Source organism: Cynocephalus volans, chromosome 11 (genome assembly GCF_027409185.1).
Source record: "Cynocephalus volans isolate mCynVol1 chromosome 11, mCynVol1.pri, whole genome shotgun sequence".
NCBI lineage: Eukaryota > Metazoa > Chordata > Mammalia > Dermoptera > Cynocephalidae > Cynocephalus > Cynocephalus volans.
This window is the reverse complement of record NC_084470.1, coordinates 127035034-127055207: the sequence shown is the minus strand read 5'-3', so window position 1 is coordinate 127055207 and position 20174 is coordinate 127035034. Positions and strand designations below refer to the sequence as shown.

Here is a 20174-nt window from a genome sequence, read left to right as displayed (position 1 = left end):
CAAAAAAATTTTTTTTCCATCATGTCAAGGGTGTTCAAAACCTAAGTCACACAAACAAATATACTTCACTCAAAGTGATGTATTAAGAAAAAAATAAATAATAATGGGGAAGAGGAAGTATTGGTACTCAGGGGAAACTCAAGCTAAGCAAGAAAAAATTGATAAAAATACAAACTAATGCCGATAAATATTTTTAAAGAACCAGATTCATGAAATCTAAGAATTAAGGCTCATCTGTGACCTCAGTTGACCCCAATGAGATGTTAATTACTAGAGGATTAACAATCCTCTTGTGTAACAGTGAGCTCCAATCAATCAATAGAAAATACTGTGCAATGATGTGGGATCTGTATGCCTTTTTTTTTTTTAATAGCACTGAATTTTATTAGGGATTACATCAAGGTTAAATCTCTAGGAATGAGGGAGTCCTAGTTAGAGGGCACAAAAGCCAGCGAGGCCTCCTCAGGTCTCAGTGAAGCACGGGCTCAGATTCTGTAGTGGGGTCGCATCTCCTTCCAGGCACGGATTATTACAAGGATACTGCTTTGGCCCCACGGGCTGGTAGGAGGGGTAATTCTCCCCCACGCAGAACATGAACCCCACGAAGGCCACAAACCCAAAGAGCTGCTTAAACGTGATATTCCAAGAAACAGGAGTGGGGGACGTGTCCACACGGGTCCTGCTATACACGTCTGGGTTCCAGTGTATGGCTCGCCCCAGTTAAACCTCAGCTCTGGGTGGTCCCAGTCATGCCGTGGATCCCTCTCCTGCTGTGAGCGGTCAGGGAGCTCTGGGTTGTCGCCACACCCCGTGCCATCATCCGGGTAAGGCTCCTATTCTTCCACACGCGTATTGTACTTGGCAGCAGCGGCCCGTTCTTTTGGGGTCTTAGGATGGGGCCCCGGGAGCGTGTCCTTGGTAATATGGGACGCTGTCCGTGCACCCAAAGGCACCACGTTCCGGGCTGCCCTTTGCAGCCACCAGACTCCCAGGACCCCCGCCCTGGCCACCGCCAACTTCCTTAACACAGGATCATACACTTGATACAATGGGTTGTACACGAGGACATGCTGAATCGACACTGAGATGGCCCATGCACTGTGTCACTTTGACCATCAGATAAAACCTAGCATAGGAGAAATGACTCAGATATTTAATAGGTATACTCGCGTTTTCTTTGTTAGAAGTCTTAGATTGATTTATTTATTCATTTTAAAATTTGGTTGCTCTTCTTTTTCTTTCTTTTTTTTTAATTGAGGCAGCAAAGATCAGATCTGCCTGGTTAAGTGATGAAATATGAGCAGCCAAGAATAAAGATGCATGGGACCTTTATTCTTTGGCGTGATTTTGTTCTTCAGTTTTTTGCAGTCCCCCTCCACTGTGTGGTGTTTCTATTTATGGTCAACTGAAAGTACTGATAAAACTCAGACAGCCTGCTAGTATGTTTCTTCTCAAAAAGAAAAAAAAGAAAAAAAAAAGAAAAGAAAAAAAAAATATATATATATATAAAATTTCCTTAGGACTGAATTGTAGAAACATCGTGAGCATTTTAAATGAAAGATCAACTATTTGAATATTCGTAATAATATCATTTTTAATCTTATGCATTAAATTTAGCAATCTGAGGTTTTCTTCTCTAGCATAGAAAAATAGAGGAAAAGACAGGAAAAATATTTTTATTCTATGCTTAAATCATTTTGTGACTAAAACATAAAGTTATCAGGTGACATTTTTTCTAATGCTAATGAATGTGAGGATTGTAAGCTATAATAGAATGTTTTTTTTAAAAGAACACCATTTAACATTCCATTTTCTTCTTTTACACTAATGTAACATCACACAGATGCTAACTTAGTATGTAGGTATTACAGCTATTGCACTAGTTGTGCTGTTATAAACCTTGACGCTTGAATATCCTGATGTTTATTCTTTTCCACTGTAAGAAAAAGAATAAATTTTAGCACACAAGGGGTCATCTGGAAATAAATAAACAATGTTCATATTAACCATTTTCCTCTTTTCTGTTATATCCAGTATCTAATGGAAGGTCTTCACTTTCTCTTTTGTCTGGAAAGAAACTAGATGAAGCATATCCACTTGAAAGCTATCATAAAATATTGCACGGTATTATAATAGTCTATCATGAAAGTTCTTCTTTGTTTCTTTTGTTTTATTTGTACATTCTAACTTTCCCACAAGGACATATCATCAACTTTACCCCAAAATTTATTAGGAAAAATCCTCTAAATTTCCTTGATTAGATTTAAAACGTTTTCAATACTTCTATACCCTTTGTGCTTTTATATCCCAAAGCAGAATTACCACACTACAAAGGATGTATATTGATAAATTAACATTATATATAATTATAATTAATACATATATTAACATCATATATACTTCTTGTATCTAGTGAGAAAGCACTTACTTCTTTTCAAGATAACCCAGTCAATCTTTGAAACGTTTTGGTATAATATACTGTGCTATGACACAAAGTACATGTAAGGTGGGAGTTAAGGCAAACACACTATTATAAACACAAATGTAGAAGCTGCTTCCTTCCAGTTTCCTTCCAGTTTAGCCATTACTGAGCCAAATATTAAAAGACTGAAAAATTAGACTATCTTTCTCTAGTCCCACCCAACTAGTGGGAGACTGAACTTTTATAATGTTGTAAAGATTTGAGTCATGTAGGGAAATCTAGATCGTCTATGCTTTTCTTTGTTTGGTTGAAAAGAATTTATATTATGACCTATTTATTAAGAGCTCTGAGATGGGTCATTGTGAGTTCAAGTGCAAAAGAGGATCTCTATTTGCATTTGAATTGCCACTATATTCAAATATCTAATCAAGAAACATCTCATTTTGAAGGGCAGGTGGGTGGGAAGAGAGATTAGTAAATATAATTTATATTCCACAGGGTGTGCCAGATCTTCCCCCACATACTATTTTTCAAACTGGAGAAAGAATACAAGATCTGACTGATTGTTACTGTCCTTGCATCTGGAAGAAGACAAGGAAATAGCCATGACAATCATCCTTCCTATTTCATTCCCCCCCAGGGAAAGATCAATTAGTGTGGTCACTTTCTTTGGTGTACGGTAATTTTACAGAAAGTATTGATGCTTCTTGTCATTTGTTTAAATGTGTAACACATATTATCCCACAAGATTCCACAGTACTATGCATAGATCTCTATAATTTCTCATTTAATAAAAATAAATAACAAGAAAATAAGACATCAAATATTATATGCCAGCTGATCCTCTAATATTTCAAACATTAACATTAAGATTAATATTTAATTATATCAATGTGTGAAAATTAAAGACAATAAAATAGATATTTTAATGTGCTTTATATCAGAATAATTGTTAAAATGTCAAATAAACACTTTTTTAAAAAAATTATGGGCTGTACTTCATAAAAACCAAAAGAAAAATTTATAAAATTTGTCAGTTTTTATGACACAAGTATACACTTTAGCATGCATTAAAATTATACTAGTATGTATTATATAATCAATGCACATTAAAAGGTATCCACTGATATTAATCATCATATCAGCATTTTATTAATAGACTAACTGCATTTATATTAGTTATATTGAAAGTGAGAACAATGTTGAGCTCAATCACTAGCTTCTTAAAATAAATTATATAGGTGGCATAATACAGAGGTGTAGTTTCTATAGCTTAACCAAACTGACCCAACTATGGTTATGCTTATGCTATTGTAATGGCCAGTTAATAAGAAGTTAATAATTAGCATTTCATCATCATATGGTCAAACTAATGTAGTTATGTCAAATGGCCAAAATACTGTGAAGAGCCATTTCTCCACTTTGTTATTCTGTTAAAACCTTACGTACAAATCAGATCAACAATAATCTGGCTGCATTCCATACGTGGGTGCCATATTTGTTGTCTGGCTGCTCTGGGATTAAGGTGCAAACAAATGAAAGCATATGCTTCGAATATATAGAGGTCTACAGATATTCAAAATGCGTTCTTCTGTCGTTTTAAAAGTGAGCATAGACTATTCATCAAGATAACTATAAGAGGGCGGATGAATTTGAGCATCTATATCTAGCCACCAAATGAAGAGCTGTTTTTACCATGCTCATCTCTTTAATCATGGTCATGTCAATTAGCATGGAAAGCCATGTGGGTGATTAAGCTGAGAATCACACCCGAAACTTTCACGATCGGTGCACATATATGGTATTTGAGCTGCTTATATTTCGGACCATCTGTCAAAATGGCAAAAGGCCCAATACAAAGTTGCCAGATCCTAGCAAGTAATTTTCAGATGGTTATGGGTTTCTCGGGGTATTCTAAATAAATAATATCATCATTTAAAGATTACTGATATTTTAATTAAAAAAAAATAGTATTATACTTCTTTTTATGCCAAACTAAACATATTTCCTAGCAAGTGAAGTAAATAAATGAGACTATCTTTAAGTAACAATTAAAAACTATTACTTCTATATTTTGGCTTGAATCGTTGTCTCCTTTAAATAGAGATTTGTGTTTAAGCTTTTTCCTATTTGGTAATGGACCTATATTAATTGGCCTGAAAATACAAAATCCAGTGACCCAGAAACTAAGACCCCCTATATTTTATTCCTCTTTGCCTTTTATTTTTGGTGCCTTTCAGCAAATTACCTAACAGCCCCCAAGTCTCATTTTTTTTCATGTTTAAAATAAGACAATTAAACTAAATAATTGCTGAAGTCTTATTAGCAATAATATTTTGTGATTCTAGAACAAATGCAAAAATTCTCTTCATTTCTCAATGCCCACACCAAAGATCTTTTCTGTGTATTTTTAAAAACTGCTCCCCGTCTTGTCCAATCAGAATTATTTCCTCATTTGTATTCCTATAACACTCTGCATATAAATCAAAGTACCGAGTACATTATAGTGTAAATTTATGTATGTTTATGATCTGTCTCTGCTAAACATATTGTGAGCTCCTCAAGGGCAGACACTAACCTTTTGTCATCCATTGCTCAGCACATGGTATCTACTGAATAGATGCTTATTACAGTAAATAGAGATAGATATGAGTATGTGAACACTAAAACAACAGTAAGTCATTTTAGAAAAATAAAATAAAACGATACACACACATTATGCAATTTTTTTTTTTCTTTTACAAATTCTAACTCTGAAATGAGCATGCCTTGCCCTAATGTATAGGAAACAAATTTGTTCTATAATTTACTTTTTAATTTATGCATTGGTAATAGCTTATAAGATTTGTCCCTGCCAACAATTAATTTAATTAGGTGAGAATTCTTACATTGTTTTAGAAACTATAAATAGTTGTTGCTGTCTTTTAGATGCTTTCTTCACAAAGATGTTTATATCCATCTGTCTTCTTTGCAGGCTTCATCAAAACTTGATTGGGTTTTATTTCAAGACAAGCTTTTGGTACTTTCTCATTACCTGCTATCAACCCCATTCTCTCGACAATGTCATTTGGTCAGGATCACTGCACTCACTCCTCTTTATCTGCATGGCATCCAGACCGGAGGGCTCCTAAGCCCTATCTCACACCCAACTGGCCTTGCTTGGTCATGTCTTCTCACACAGAGATGTGTAGATTTGCTCTTGTTTTAGAGTCTTTTTTATAAAGCTTTACTTCTGATCAAGATTGGTGGAATAGACAGTCCCCAGCATCACCTTCTCCTACAATCAACCCATTTACAACTATTAAAAAGCCATGATTGCCAATCTGGGGCTGCTAGAGCTCAAGGGAAGAGGAGGAGAGACCTATGGAATCCACGAAAGCAGGAGAAGCCACGATGAGACAAAGAAAGGGTTGCTCCAACCATTTTCGAGCCCCGGAAGCTTCAAGTCTGGCCCCGGTGAAGGCCCAGAGCAAGAGCTGGCAAAAGCCACTGCTGGGCCCTTTGTATAAAGTTGCTGGGAGACTGCAGGGGAGAAGAGGGACTTGGTGGCCCCCAGCCCAGCACTATCACTAAAGAGGTTCCTGTGGACCCACATAGGAGCAAGGGGCTATAGACAAGTGAAAAAACAAGTCATTTAGCAGCCAGTGAGTGACCGCAAGGGATTGGCGCATAGTTTGTCCCATGGGAAGTGTTTGGAGTGTAGGGGTTGGGAGAGACGGGCCATTGGGGGAACATTGGGGCCCAGCGTGGGCAACTGATCTGAACCCCAATCAGCACAGAACCACTCAGTGGAGACTGGTCAGGAATATAGAACTGCAGCGGGTGCAGTTTACTGAAAAGACCCAGGCGCAGACCAGAGTTTCCACACAATCCACGTGTACCAGACCTCACGGGACCCAAAAGTGCTTACAAGGTCAACAATTAAAACCTGAGCTGCACGAAAAGCCTTCCTCAGGGAATCAGCAGCAAAGCAGCAAGTTAGCTCAACCACAGGGCTCAAGTGCCAGTTTCTACGGCAAGATCCCCCATTTTAGAAGTAAGCAAAGGACAAAAAATTAGTTCCAGTGTAGAATTTAAGTGGTGGGAACAGCAAAGAGTCCAACACAGAACTGAAAGAAAAAACAAAAAACTCACAGATCAGAGGCAAATTTCTGATATTAACCAGTAAAAGTGTAACACCACCAAAGAACACCTATAAAACCTAGGAGGATGGGAAGCCCCCAGGCTCCCAAACCAGAGTGGGGAGTGGGGTTGCCAAAGGCCTCAGCCATACCCTCTAATGTCCACATCCAGCCCAATGACGACTACCAGGCTGCCACCAGAAGTGCCCTGGGCTCACAAGCTGGGGTAGGGGTGCCGAGGGCCTAAGCCATGCCACTCCAATGTCCTTATCCAGCCCAACATTGACCACCGAGCCACTGGTGGAAGCACCTGGGACTCCCCTGCCAGAATGAGGGGGGTGTCATGGGCCTTGACCACACCCCTTCCTCCTCCCACTCTCTCCCATCCTCTTCCACCTCTGCCTTCCCCCACAACCGCTCCACATCTTGGAATGTAAAAATAAATAAATAACATATACATCTAAAAAAAAGCTTTACTCTAGTACGCAGATTTAAAACAACAATAATTCCTAATACTCTGTAATATGGGTAAGGGCAATAAGTGATAGGTCTGGGATTAGAACCGAGGTTGTGCCTTTTCAACTTCACAGCCCTCCTTCTATTGGTTGTTCTTTCATTTGACCTATTTGATATGTTTTCAGTTTTCTACCGTATTGGCAGCAAGTGCCTGTGTGTGCTATTGCCTGAGCTTATTCATTTGATATCTGGCAACATTAGTGTCTCAGTCCGTTTTGTGTTGCTATAACAGAAATACCTGAGACTGGGTAATTTAGAAGGAAAAGAGGTTTATTTGGCTCATGATTCTGAGACAGCTGCATCTGGCATGGGCCTCAGGCTGCTTCTATCATGGTGGAAAGTGGCAGGGAGCTGGCAGGTACAAGCAGATCACATGGCGAGAGGAAGCAAGAGAGAGAGAGAGAGAGAGAGAGAGAGGAGGTGCCAGGGTATATGAGAGAGAGAGAGAGAGAGAGGAGGTGCCAGGGTATATTAAACAACCTGCTCTCGCAAGACTAGTAGAGCGAGAACTCACTCACTACCCCTCCCCCAGAGAGAGCATTAATCCATTCAAGAGGGATCCGCCCCCATGACTCAATCAGTTTCCAACACAGCTACATTGGGTATCAAATTTCCACATGAGTTTTGGAGGGGACAACACATCCAAACTCCATCAATTAGTTTCCAAAAAGAGAACGGCGAATCTGATGTCTCTAAGGTCCTGATGTCTCTAGAGTCCATGCAGATCATACTTTGAGAATGAGCTTTGTAAGACTGTTGTATCTAACACATCCTGTAATTCATGTGGACATAGTTTAAGATGTAAGATCAAAAACAGCACTACTTGTTGGATAAAATAATAAAATTTGAATATTTCCAAGTTACTTACTTGAAGAATATAATTAATAAATGAAACCAGGCTTTCATTTCCTAAGTAAATATTTCATAAAATGATTGCACAAGCCTTTCTTTGCATTTTGTGCTACTGAAGGTTGGTCAAACATGCTGAATATTCAGCAATAATGGGATCTGTCATGCAAATGGTAATTTTGCTTGAAGTCATGTTTTCTTTAGAGTCCTTCCTTATTTAAATAAGTTCACTTATCCCCATACTAACCTTGATTCACTTTAATTTTACTTTTTTAAATGGCAATAATTTAAAGAGAATTCTGTAGCTACATTATAAGATTCATGTTGTACAACATATCTTTTTAGGCTCACCAAATTTTTCCAAACATACATAATCTATAGCCATATACAGTTTGTGGACTTTTTTTTTTTTTTAAAGAAAAGAATAGAAAATATAAATCTAATTTGAGCTTGGCTCAATGTCTGAAATAAAATGTGGGAAAACCAGAAGTATGCAGTTTAAACTAGAACCTGAACTTTAGATGAACAATTCTGGGGTTTCCGGAAAGGAAATATCAAAACTGCAAGTAAGCAGATATAATTAACTGGAACACTTTCAGTTTAAACAGATAGTTATTTAAAGAATTAAAGAAGAAGAAAAAACAAAACAGAAAAGACAATTAAGTAACTTACCAGAGATTTTACTTATCCTGGAAGGAAGCTGCTCCTTGTCTTTATACCCATGCAGTTAACCATGACATTGGACAACTACTTATTAAGTACAAATATGCCTCGTGGCCTGTGGTATATAATTTTCCAGATAAAATGGAATATGGACTATAGGCCAATACATTAACTTATTTCTTAAAATAATAACACTCTAAAACCTCTACAATAAACTTCAGATTATTTCCAAATAAGGACCATAGTCAGAATAATTTAGCAGAGAAACTTCTTTGATTCTTCTATCAGAAATCATGTTAAGGATATTAAATGCTTGGCATACCAATACTATTCAAAGTAGGCAAATGCACTTCTAGAATTGACCTTTAAATGGATGTTAGTATTTTTATCGTGCAAATATAAAAAGAAACTCACTTAGGGTTTCTTCTTTTAATAAAATCATGCAAAAACAAATTACGTATGAATGTGTTTGAGTGTCTCTAAAGTGAAAAAGAATTATGTAGCGCAACAATGGATCCATTTCAGTAGGTCCAAGGCGCTTCACGAGGTCGTGGATTGATGTTTAGGATTTAACTGAAAATGGGTTTCTACAAAGCCCTTGTTCACTTTTTCCAGTTTTTTTAAAGGTGCATTTTTCAAAGAGATTTAATCACCATGAGTCTTATTAATTTACTTTCCTCTCATCAAAATGTTATTTTTGCAGGAGTTAGATATTTGATAGTCAGTTATCTATCCTGGACCTTTTCCTCTGCAGGGGGAAATGCATATTTTGCCAAGAGCAAATGAAAATCAAATAGCAAGAATATGTTGGTTTGGTATGAGGTTTACTGGGTTCCAAGGTTGTGAATAAAGTCCACTTGTGGTCTGAAACTCATTCCTTATCATTTTCTACACATCATCAAGAAGTTTCACTCTAGATACTTACTGAGGGCAGAGGTGAACTAGACTCCAGAAAAATGAGGAGACGCCAGCTGGTTTGACTCAACTGAGCAGCTCCACGTCATCTTTTTCATACATTAATTTAAGAAATGCTGAAAAAGCCTTCACTATGGCCCAGATATTGCTCTAAAGACTTTAGAAGTTCTAGCTGGCTTAAATTTCTACCAAGTCTATGTTGGAGGTAACATTATATGACCCAGATCAAGAAGTGTTAAGTAACCTGCTCACAGCCATACACACCTTAGGTGGCATAGCAGAGTTTCGAACCCTGGCAGTGTGACTCCAGAAGTTGTGCTTTTTGTCATTTTGCTACATTGCTCCTGGCTCAAGCTTTTAGATTACGTTAGTGCTTCCCAAATTTACTTCTTCTGTTAAGAGGTTACGATGGAAGGCTCATGGATTCTACTCAGCAGTGTAGAGGTGCTCATTTGACCTGAGACATGCTCAAGAGTGAATAGCAATTCCGAGGAAAGCAAGTAGCATAGATTGAACGAAATCAGGGCTCACAGCCTCTCTGGGACTACCTTCCCCTTGCATTGACACTTTATCATGTGGGTGCCCATCTTCAGCACAATCTTTTATGTTGCTTTCCATAATTTAGGATGTGTGGCTGACATCCCAATTGAGTCCTAATTTTGCCCATTTTAGGAATTAAAGCAAATCTAGTACTGTCAGATGAGAGTGAGATATGCACTTTGCATAATATCCAAGGCCCTGAGCAACTGTTTACCACCTGGGTGGTTTTGGTCAAGTCAATCATCTTTGTTAGCTGCTTTTTACCATCTTTATAATGGGACAATGGGAACAGCGACTTTATCAGCTTGCTTTGTGGATCAAATGAGAAACCATAAGTAAAGAGCCTCAAACACAATAAGCATGCAAAACTATTTGCATGAGAACATTGGCATGAAGGAAAAATGTTTGCATAGAGCCATGTAGCAGAGAAAGACACACGGAGAGCATAGCTTTTGGTCTAGACTCTGAGCTGTGGGATGAACTCACCTCAGGGCCCCAAGGGAAGACATCTGTTCCAGGAGGAGCTCTGTGAGAAGACAGGGCTCAGTCGGTCTTGTGTAGGGCAATGTGTGCCCTGGAAGAGAACACAAGGGAGTTTCCCTCTTGCTTTAGAACAGGTAGGACAATAGGAAGTCCAGAATCTCTTGGAATCTCAGTGCTGTGCATCCCGGGGAGCATGGGGGCATTATGCCCTTGGCATGGACATTGGATTTTCTCACTGAGTGGAGAGGCTGTTGGTAATGGGGAGATCCCACCTTCAAGGGAATTTCAGTACTAAAGAGAAAGGTGGAAGAAGGTAGGGCAGGAAGGCAAGGACGTTAGAGGACTGTGTAAAGTGCACAGAAGACTCTCCTCTGGGTTTTCTAGAAATATCAAGATGACTCCTTGAAGAACTTAAATTCTTTTTCTAAACGCATGTACATATGTTCATATTAGACAGTGATACTATTAATACCTGCCTTGAGGCTAGTAAAGAAAACTTGGGTTATATTAGGTTTTAATTTTGTCACTCTAACTACATTGTAATGCCTTCAAGGAGAAACCTATTTTATGAAAAGCCCCTAGTTTATGGCCCAACATGTACATAATTGATGATTATTTTTCCACTCATGCTTTGCAGAAAGAGTGATCCTAGAACCACCTCAGTATTGAAGGGAATGTCCCAGTGATACGTTATCAGTGACACGTTACCAGCTCTATCAGGGCTGATTTGGAGCTTTTTTTTTTTTTTGGCTGTTTATTTTGTGTACCTGTGGTCAAGTATTGGGGAGTGAATGTTCTCAGGTTCTTCCTCAGCCTCTCACCTCCTAACCCTTCTGTTTTTTTATCATATAGGTAAGGACATTTTGCTTGTTTTTGTTTTTTTATGCTATCTTATGAAGTTTTTCCTCTGTGATAGGATATGTGGTCTAACATAAGCTTCACTAATTCTGTACAAAAAAACAAAAAACAAAAAACTGAAAGCAATGGAAATTTGCAAAACAAACAAACATGGTAAGGTCTGTATGGGTGAGTTTTATTTTATTTTTTTATTAAACTTAAATAGTTAAAATCAGAATTTTGAACTGAATGTGTACTAAGAAGTGTTTACATAACTAATATTTTGGGGGGGGGGGTTCCTATGTGGAAGAATAATATGATAGAAAAGCTTCTGAAGTGCCTTGACCAACTTCCACTGGGAAGCATGACACGGAAATTATTATCTTTTAAAACTTTTTCTCTAAAAATTGGAAACGATTATAATATTTTCGATTTTAACTATAATGAAGTATATAAGAAGAATAAAATCTTAAGAGAGGACAAAGAAGAAGAGAAGAAGGAAAAAAGGAATTAGAGGTTTCAATATATGAAAGCTGTTTTACATAGATGGACATTTTACTCCTTTCTGTAATGTTGTGACAATTGTTTCATAGGGTCTCCCAGTACCAAGGGAATTTAAAACTTGCTTTTTCTTTTTTGAATTTTATATTAAATTAGTGTTTATTTTCTCTTTCTTTGCTGGGATTTTTCAATGAAAAGAATGCTAAAAATCCTTTCTCCACTACTATTGCCTAATCCATTTGTCTCTATTCTTTCTTCTCGTGTTTCTAACTGGATCACACCAAACCAGAATTTGCTCCAAAACACATCTGGGAAATACAGTGAAAAATGTACATTGGCCCGTATCATGTATGACTTCCTTTGCCTTAGTTTTCGGTTATGCCTGCTCCCTCTCCCCTCTGTTGGCAAATAGATCAATTGGAGGTGTCTGCTTTATTTCTCACAAGCATATGTAAGCATTTATTTATGGGTTTTGTCTTAATGCATTCCATATTAGAAAAGGCCCAAAGTACAACATTTCTTTAAAAATTCAGATTTCTTGAGAAACAAGGAGGCGGTGAGGAGGAGGGAGTGTTAACTTGGCAGACTGTGTTTAAAATATTTTGCAAAAGGAGCCCCCTGAGGAGCTGCCCATTAAACTCCCACCATTTTGCTGTGAGAAGTGAATGTTTTTATTGGCTTCGAATTTATGTGATTCTTAAACGTTCTCACAGGTTGAACTAAAAAAGAAATAACTGTTTGAATGTATACCTGACTACCCATGAATGAATTGTCTCTGTTAATCATTAAGAGAATTTGTTTTTTGCTTTAACTTCATACTTCTTTTTTATTTTTCTATAGAAAGCATAATACGTGGGTAAGTTTTATCACTATTCTTTAAAGAGCAGAGTAGGAGCCTCAGATTTCTGCCACAATTTTTTTTTCCCTGCTCTGTATTTGCCTGATTGTGGAGTGTATTGCCATTCACAGTTGCAGGAAAGCAGTGACGTCTCTGAAAAGCACAAAATAAATCCTGTTCATTGCGTGGGTAATTATTTCAAGGTCATCCATTCATTGTCTTTGTCTTATTGTTTGAATTAGTAGCTAATAACGGTGCTGAAATGTGAATGAATTATTAGCAATGGGGCATATTTTGGGGAGTGTCAGGAACTATTACAGGGCAATTAAGGTTATCCAATAGCAAAGCTGTGTTCCCAGCAGATGTCTTGTAATTACTGTGTTTAAAGAGTGTAAGGCTTAAACTAAGATTATAGCTTTTATATTGTCTGCCTTTAGAAGTCATATTTGGAATTTATTCAGTTTATTCTCCTGCCCTTTCCCTTTTGTTCTGATTCTGTCACTTAAATTTTGATTTAAACATCGTCTTTTTATGAATTAAAATAAGCATCAGCAGATGGTAAGCAGTATAGATGTTTATAAAAATAGGAAAATGTTTGCAAAGATATTTAAAATGACTATTGATAAATAATTTCTATTAATATTATTTGTTACTAACTTTTTAATTTCTGTAATTCAAATGTTTTAAAATCTCAAAGAGTTTACAATCTGGTATTTATGAAAGTGTTGTCCCAATTTATTCACACTTAGCAGGGTAGTAAAAGTCATTCAGGAAATGTTGAGTTATATATTACCTGGGAACTCCTCATTTTTAATGACACTCATAGTGTCTTTACTTTCTCCTTTCAACATTGGCCTATCAAAGTTGGCTTTGTTTACTTAAGCTTTTAGAAGATTTAAAAATGAGTGGAATAAAATTCCCTTTCGTAGTAAGCATTTTTGATTTGCAGATAGAGCTTCAGGAAACAGTACGGCATGCTTGAGTTGCATCTGTTATGAAAATACTTGACACAGCTGCTGCAGAGAAATGCTTTAAAAGCAACTGCAAAACACCCTGCGTTTCTCCTCTTATTGACATGTTTGGCATTACGAGGCCTATTGGACTATTTCAAAGAGTGCTTATATTCAAATCTGAAAGTTGATTTATTTGACCAACTGGTAAGTTATTGGAGGACAAAGGGAACGAGTGGCTAGGAGGGAAAAAAATCTGGCAAATTTTCCTTATTTGTATGTCCCTATCCTCCCTGAAAGTTTAATAGCATTAAAAAGAAAATAATAATAATAATAAATAAAGGATAAGCATTAAGAAATAAAAATCAAGCATTAAAATCTAAAGATCTCCAGCTTAGAATTATTCAGATTTGCTCACTTTTGTATTCCCTGCATAATCCAACAGATCCTCTTGCTAATAAAAAGCCTTCTATCCAAAACAGCAATGAGACATTGGATTTTCTTAAGGCACCTATTTTTTTATCCTAACATTTGGGAAATTATAATTAGGACTTTCCTAACTATTTTTGAATAAATCATTTCAAGCATAGGTTTTCTAGAACTTTTGGAATCATTTTAATCAATTTGAAGGCATAAGCAAAAGGGTCTTGAATTTCTCCCAACAAATGGCAAAGCATGAATGACTTTTATATTTATAATATTGTGGCCACTATCTTTGATAGACTCATCATGAATATTAACACTGAATAGGCATATGTATTTAATAATATTTAAATATTTTGTTTAAAATCAACAAGCAATTCCTGTGTGCATGCACTGTGATAAACATTCACAGAAGTACACCTCTGAATAAGACACAGTTTACCCTCTAGAAAAAAAAAAGGTGTTGTCTTATAAAACAGGTAGACACAAGGTACGTCCTGTGTTGCAAAACAGAATGTTGCAAATGTTATAAAACAACTTGAATCACAATGGAAACACAGAAGGAAAACTAATGATATGTCAAATCAGGTGACTGGAGAAGTTCTCCTGGGCATGTAGGGTTTTTAAATATAAAAAATAGGAAGTAAGGTAGGCTGAAAAAATGGAGAATACAAGGAAGGCACTGTAGGCCTAGAAACTAGCATGAAATTGATGAAAATGTGACAATATAGCCTTATTTAGAGATGAGAAAATAATTTTTATACCTAAAATGTAGATTTAAGAAACTGACTAAAAAGAAACAAACCTAAGCAGTTAGATTAGAGTTAGACTCCAGAGAGCCTTTCCATGATCAGTCATTAGTTGTTTTGGGCCTTTGAACATGAAGTGAATGAGCAGATCTGTGATTAGGAGATAATTTTGGACGCTCTGTGAAAGATGGGATTAAAGGGAAAGATTGGTGATAGAGAAATGAACAGGAACCTTGCTGCAAGGGCAGCGGAGTGACAAAGGACTCTCAGAAACCAGTCATTGTGGACGTCAGCATTTCTTTGTACTGGGCCATGTTATCTTCTCTGATAGAAAACCCTTTCCTCCTCAACCCTGTTGCTTTCACTAAAAACCAAACAAACAAAACCTTAAACTTCTTCAAATCTTACAAAATTAAATTAAGATGTTAGTTTTAAAAAATCAATTAATAACTCAAGATTATAACAAAAACAGTGGTCCTTAGAGACAATAAAAAAGGGGCACTGAAGTATAACTTAAATAACAATTGTGATATAATTTTATTGGCAGAAGCGAGAGAGAGAGGAGAGGGACATTTGGTATCATAGTGCAAAAGTGGTCATTTTAATGTCACATCATAGGAAGTTACTGATAGAAGTAATATGGGGGTCTTCGAAACGTGCATGGAAGGGTTCATATTATCTTTTAATTCAATTTTTCCGTGAATTTTTTAAAGTACCCTCATACATATTATTTAGTAATAAGAGGACTGGGAAAAAAAAAGAGATAATAGAATTTTTTTTTTATTTTACTTTGATAGAAAATTTAATTTATATTACCTCTTTCATCAACTTATTACTAGGTATATATTACTGCATAATGACTTTCTATTATGTAACATTAAAATGAGCACTTTTGTACCATGATACCAAATGCCCTCCTGTCTTCTCTCCCTTCTCTGGATAAAATTATATCACACTTTTTATTTAAATTATACTTCAGTGTCCCCCCTCCCAACCTTTATAAAATTGTTTTATATTGTTCACTTCTGAATCAAGTAGTTTACAAAGATTTACCCTTATTTAAATAACTCATTGTTTGCCCTGGAGTTGATAATTGTCTTTTATTTTCCTCATTTGTGGAATCTTAGAAAAAAGAAAGTTTGATACATAGAGGCAGAAAGCAGAATAGTAGTTATCAGAGACTGGAGAGGGGAGAGAAAGGGAGGGAAAACAAGAAGAGGATGTCATGGGTACAAAATTCAATTAGATAAGGGCCGGCCCGTGGCTCACTCCGGAGAGTGCGGTGCTGATAACACCAAGGCCATGGGTTCGGATCCCTATATAGGGCCGGCCCGTGGCTCACTCGGGAGAGTGCGGTGCTGATAACACCAAGGCCATGGGTTAAGATCCCCTTACTGGTCATCTTAAAAAAAAAAAAAAAAAAAAAAAAAAAAGTCAACTAGATAGAAGGAATAAGTTCTGATGTTCTGCTGCACAATACGGTGACTATGGTTAACAGTTAAGTTTTGTACGATACATAAATAGCTAGAGGACAGGTTTCAGAATGTTTTTACCACAAAGAAATGATAAAAGCACGAGGTGATTGATACATTAACTACCCTAACTTGATTACTATACAATATACACATGTATCGAAACATCAGATTGCATCCCTTAAGTATGTATAGCTACAATGTGTCAATTAAAGAAAAAGTCAGGTTAGTATGATGAAACTCATTCATTCACTTAGCCACTCAACAAACACCACTCTTCTGTGCCTGCGGCTTCCCTCCCACATGCTCCTGCAGTTCAGGGAAGCCAGTGGTTTCCCCTTGCTCCCTGCCTTGGGCAGTAAGAGAGTGCACGTGGTCATGGTGTGCTCATTTGGCCCAGCTGTACCTCAGACCTAGGGGTAGTCCTGATATCTGCTATTCCTACATTCTTTGGAATTCTTTTACTCCCTACTAGCAAATCCCTCATTGCTCCAATCTTCTGTTATAGCTAAAAACTCATACGGACTTTTCCTGTCCAAATTATGGTGTGGTTTTCCTCTCCTGGTTGGATACTAACGGATAAATTGGATAAATAAAAATCAAATTATAAACGTGTGAAATTATATCCCCTAAATTACATTAATGTTAGCTGTCTCTGGACATATTTTCATTATTTCACTTGTCTGTATATTCCAAGTCTTTACGATGAAAATATATTACACTTGTGATAAGAAAAATACCAGCACAGTTTTCTTAATCCTAAAATAAAAAGGTTTTTATCCACTGGTGGGCAGTGAAGAATGATCTGCAGTTACCTCCAATTACTCAGTATGATTTAATTTAGGCTCTTTGTACCTTGTTCAAATACTATGTGATAAACTTCAAGATAATCACTAAAATACAGCAAATTGATACTGTTTCCAGTAAAGATTCATGATTCAAAATTAATTTATTGATGCATTAATGTTCATGGAATATTTAATAAGTTATTTTTATAAGTAAGGCAGATGGACAATAAAAATGTTAGGGTTTCAGCTTTCTCATTGCATGGAATAAAACTAAATCTTTCTGGTCTAAAACCTTGCTGGTTTCGATGTGTAATATTTACGTAGGAAGGTTGTGAGAGGATCTTAAACCTTTTTGACATCTGAATTTGAATTTTAGTTGGCATGTTATAAAAATTGCAAACTGTACTCAGAAATTATCTAATTTGGAAAAGGGCCATGATTTAAAAATTTAGCTTCTATTGATGCTATTCGTTTCTGTGTACCCGATCACAGGAATTCTGAAATTAGAAAGATCTTACTTCAGTAGAGAACCTGAGGAATTCTAGGTAGTTACACTTCACGCTAGTGTCGGGGTTAGGGAACACACAATGAAACTAAAGTAGTTCTCTTAAAGGTTGATTCAGACCATAAAGTGGCTTTAAAAAATGGCAATTTTATTCCTCTCAGATAATACATTACTTTCATCTTTAACTTGATTCTAAATTAGTTTGCTTTGGTAGCTCTTACATTAGTAAAATCCTGTACTGTTATAATTTTTAAACCCCATCATCTCATTATTGAAAAACGTAATGGATACCACATCGTGTATTTTCCTTTGGAATAAAATTGAAAATTACATTATATGCATTTACTTGTTTGATCATTTCTTAAAAGTAATTGTATCAACAATAATTTAAAAGTGAAACACTAGTATGTTAGCAGTTAATCTGACCTTTCCTGCTTTAAACTAAAATTTCTGCCCTGGAAAAAAAAAAAAAGTAGTAGATTTTCATCAGCTTGCTCAATGGCAGTCCGATGAATGTGGCAAGAGTGTGCTCTGGGAATAAAATACAATGTTTTATTTTATGAATGGGAAACTTCAGGCAGAATTAAAATAATATAAAACGGGCAAATGATGAAATCAATTTTGATAACTTGTCATTGTGTAATATTACATATGAAATACATAGACTTGATATGGAGAACCAGGTAGACAATTTAATTTTATATTATGAACAGTGCCAAATATCAGCCGCTCTTGACAGTATTGAAACTCAGATTGGAAGCATTGCCACAGAGACTGTACAATTGATAGGAATAATTTTCTTTTTCTCCCTAAATTTGATTAGTAGTTTTGATGTTTTCTACTTCATAATGTGTAGGAAAAATTATGCAAAATATTCACAAGGGTATTTTTTTTTATTCTGTAATATCGATACATTTGTTTTATATTTAAACATTAAATTGCTCATCTTCGGTTGGTCTAATTTCACTAAATTTGGGATAATAACATCTTGTTCAATCTGCTGTCATAATAAAAACGATAATTTTATGTACAATTTTGGTCAGCTTCTAGTTTGCTTTGTCAAATTTAGAACACTTGAACATTGTGGTTTCTAAATTTAGTCAAACCCTTTGAGCTTTAAGTTCTATTTGGTGCTGGCTGAACATGAACCGCTGCTTTGAAAAAAGCATTCCCTTGGCACTATCAGAATCTAGATGTGTGCACAGCACAGACCTCCTCTTATTTAAAAGAAATACTTCACTTTTATTTGAAAGTTGGGAGTTCCAAGGGGATAAATAATAAAATATGAAACTTTAAAGAAATAGGTCATATTTTAAAACAGTTCTCAGGCAGAATTGGACCTTTGGGTTTAGGGCATGGCATTCTTAAAAGAGAGAGAGAGAGAGAGAGAGAGAGAGAGGCCCATTTTAGTTATTTAAAAATGTACTTTCACTTAGCTCAGTGAGTTAAAGCAAAATCTGTTCATTAGGTTGCTTTTGGTTTGGTGTTACTAAGAAGGACTTTGTTGAACTATTTTTTGTCTTCAAGATTCTTGAATAATTCTAGATTATTCTACACACTACAAGAGATAATCAGGGTATACATCCCTCAAAGTCAAATGGAGTATTTTTTTTCACACTTTTGCTACAAATTTAATGCATAATGATAATGATAAAAAAAACATTTACACAAGAGACACCTCAGGCAATGTCCTAAGATCTTTACATATATGAATTCATTTAATACAACCACCCTTTAACATAGGTACTGTTATTATTCCCAATTTACAGATGGGTTTACTAAGGGTCTAAGAAGTGAACTAACTTTTTACGTGTCACACAGCTAGTAAGTGATAGGCCAGGGCCAGAACCAGAGGCATCTGTCTGGAGTCCATCCTATTAACTCCTACTGTGCAATATCTCAGAAGGCAAAACTAAATTTAAGAACCACAGTGTTCAAGGATCCAAGTTTCCTCCACAGTCTGTCCACTTCAAGCAAGTTAGTCAATGTTTATGTAGCAAAGACTGTCTTCCCAGGTCGTGTACTCATTCCTTAGTCACATGTGCTTATGTAAAACCTGCCACCCCTAATGCTCAAATTGTAACGTAACACAGGTTGTAAACAACGGGAAATTTTCAAATGGATCTTACTTGTCTCCCAAACTTCACATATTCCGTTTGCTTGTAGGAACTGTCTCCCTGGGAATACACACACACACGCACACACACGCACGCACACACACACATGCGTGCGCACACACACAATTCTTTGCATTTCCAGTCTCAGTATCCTTTCCCTTCCTTCAAGGCTCAAGTCGGGGTTGGGTGCTCTTAATTTATGTACTCATCCTCCTAACATTTTCTATCATATCTCCCTGTGTATCCTGTCTTCTCCTATAGGACTCATTCATAGTTAGTTTCAATAAATGCTAGTTTTAAATGAATGAATGACTAGATAAAGAAATTGCTGTAACATAGCTACTGTTTCTGAGATATTACTCTTTAAACACAAACAGAAGGACTATTCTGTGGACACACTTCTAAAGACAGATTAACTCTTCTCTTCACCTGAGAATAACGCAAAATTTAGTGGGTGCAGAGAAATTACCTTCTCTCTATGTCTA

General features: G+C 36.3%; 1 pseudogene; it reads right to left on the bottom strand.

Moving 5' to 3' along the window:
- Positions 1-403: 403 nt before the first annotated feature.
- The window catches only part of LOC134390267 (NADH dehydrogenase [ubiquinone] 1 beta subcomplex subunit 8, mitochondrial-like), an 86401-nt pseudogene continuing 66630 nt past the window's right edge, over positions 404-20174 (bottom strand).